The following is a 3,093-nucleotide window of genomic DNA, read 5'->3' as shown; positions in this document are numbered from 1 at the left end:
ATGTGTTACACTAGATATAACAAAATTCAGATTTTTCCTTATGTAGTATGTTTAAGATGGGTTGCTTGTATATTTTAACCCCTTAACATGACTCTGCATTGAATTTCTATGGTAACAGCATTTCTGCAAAAACATAAAAACATTCAGAGGCTGTGCCCTCTCTCTCCTTTTCCTGTTGCCTTTCAAATCAGGAGAACATGTCTCTCCAGAAGTCACTGGAATGCCCTACATACATTTATTATTATTGCTATTTCCATCTCCCAAATTAATATCAAAACTACCATGATAGATTTGTAAAGAAACCATTTAGGACTACTCATGAGAAAGAAAATTATCTTGGATAATGACAGAAAAGAAAAAAAAAATACAGTTAGAAGATAGGAAGTCAAATTCAAACTGTTTGGCCTAATCCTGAATGTATCATTTTCATTATATAGTCAACTTCTGCTGTGCCCACTTGACTTTATGGCTTAATGATATGATTATGCCCAGTTGATGATGAGTAGCTCTGGTCATAGGATCACCCGAAATCCTAGTCATGTTTAAATAGAACATAGTGGTATGTGAGAAGCTCTTACTCAAACTAAGAGTAATTTACTGTCACAGCAACCAAGACTTTGTCCCCCAACTTCAATTAGGCTATGATGTTTTATCATAATATTTCATTCCTCTCAGATTTCCTATCTTCGGTTATAGGACCAGATGGTTTCACTGGTGAATTCTACCAAATATTATAAGAAGTCATACTATTCACTCTCAAACTTCTCCAAAACATAGATGAGGAAAGAACACTTTGAAATTCATCTTACAAGGCCATCATTACCTGATACAAAAGCCAGACAAGGATATACAAAAAAATTAAATTACAGGTCAATATATGTGATGAACATAAATGCAAAATTACCCAATAAAATATTAGTAAATCAAATTCAACAGTACATTAAAAGGATCATACACCATGGTCAAGTGGGCTTTGCTTCTGGGATGCAAGGATGGGTCAACACTTGCAAATTAATCAATGTGATTCACCACATTACAAAATAAAGGATAAAATCCTGTGATTATCTTAATAGATGCAGAAAAAGCATTTGACAAATTCAACATCTTTTCCTAATAAAAAACTCTTAACAAAGTGGATATAGGAGAAATTTATCTCAACATAATAAAGGCCCTATATAACAAGCCCACAGCTAACATCATAATCAGTGATGAAAAGCTGAAAGCTATTGCTCTAAGATCAGGAACATGACAAGAATGCCTGTTCTCACTACTATTTAACACAGTACTGGCAGTCCTAGTCAGAGCAATTAGTCAAGAAAAAGAAATAAAAAGCATTCAAATCAGAAAATAATAATTTAAATTGTCTCTGCTTGCAGATGATATGATATAATATTTATAATAGACTTCACCAAAAGACTGTTATAACTAATAAACAGTTTCAGTAAAGTTGCAAGATACAAAATCAATATACAAAGGTCAGTTGTGTTTCCATACACTAATAATACCTATCAGAAAGAGAAATTAAGAAAATGATCTCATTTACAATTGCATTAAAAAGAATAAAATACTTGGTAATAAGTTTGATCAAGGAGGTGAAGGATTTGTACACTCAAGAATTGTTCCAGATTGAATGTTGAGCATCTTTTCATGTACCTGTTGGCCACTTGAGTGTCTTCTTAGGAAAATGTCTACTTAGTTCTTCTACCCATTTTTTAGTTGGATTATTTTGTATTGAGTTGTATGAGTTCCTTATATATTTTGGACATTAACCCTTTACCCTGTATATGGTTTGCAAAATTTTTCTCCCATTCTGTAGGTAGCCTTTTCATTTTGTTGATTGTTTCTTTAGCTGTGAAGAAGCTTTTTAGTTTGATATAGTCCCACTTGTTGATTTCTGCTTTTGTTGCTTGTGTTTTTGGTGTCAAATCCAAAAAATCATTGCCAAGATCAATGTTAAGGAGCTTTCCCTACATGTTTTCTTCCAGACGTTTTATAGTATCAGGTCATATGTTGAAGTGTTTAATCCATTTTGAGTTAATTTTTATGAGGAGTATAAGATAGAGGTACAATTTCATTTTTCTCCATGTGGTTATCCAGTTTTCCAGACACCATTTGTCGAAGAGAGTATTCTTTTCCCAGCAAAATAAGGTATCAAAGAGGTATAAGCACTTCTGTCATTATTGCAACTTTACTCAGAATAACCAAGATATGAAAAAACTGAAGTGTCCATCAATGGATGAATAAATAAGATGTAAAATATATATGTATGTATATATATATATTTATATTATATTATAATTAATATTATTATATATATAATATATAATTATATATTATATATATAATATTATATATTATATATATATAATTATATAATATATAATTCAGCCATGAAAAAAAATGAAATTCTGCCATTTACAACAACATGGATGGACCCTGATTTATTATGCTAAATGAGTTAAGTCAGACAGAGGAAGATTAAATGCTGTATGATATTACTTATTTGTGGATTCTAACAAAGATAAACTTGTAAAAACAGAGAGTAGAATAGTGATTACCAGGGGCTGAAGGTTGGGGGATTGGGGAGATGTTATTTAAGGATACAAACTTAAAACTAGTAGATAAATAAATCCTGAAGTTCTAATGTAGAGCATAGTAATTATAGTCACCAATACTGTATTATGAACTTCAAATTTACCAAGAGACTAGATCATCATTGTTTTCATCACAAAGAAAGAAGTGATAAATATATGACACATTAAAGGTATTAGGTAACACTATGGTGGTAATCATATTGCAATATATAAATGCATCAAATCAACACATTGTACACCCTAAAATTACACAGTGTTATATGTCAATAGTATCTCAATTTAAAAAAGAAAAAAAAAAAAAAAAAGGGCTTCCCTCGTGGTGCAGTGGTTGAGAGTCCGCCTGCTGATGCAGGGGACACGGGTTCGTGCCCTGGTTCGGGAAGATCCCACATGCTGCGGAGCGACTGGGCCCGTGAGCCATGGCCACTGAGCCTGCGCGTCCAGAGCCTGTGCTCCGCAACGGGAGAGGCCACAACAGTGAGAAGCCCGCGTACCGCAA

The sequence above is a fragment of the Aethalodelphis obliquidens genome, unplaced genomic scaffold (genome assembly GCF_003676395.1).
Source record: "Aethalodelphis obliquidens isolate GAN/ISIS:26980383/991018 unplaced genomic scaffold, ASM367639v1 scaffold1080, whole genome shotgun sequence".
In the NCBI taxonomy this organism is placed as follows: Eukaryota; Metazoa; Chordata; class Mammalia; order Artiodactyla; family Delphinidae; genus Aethalodelphis; species Aethalodelphis obliquidens.
This window is presented reverse-complemented; position numbering follows the sequence as displayed.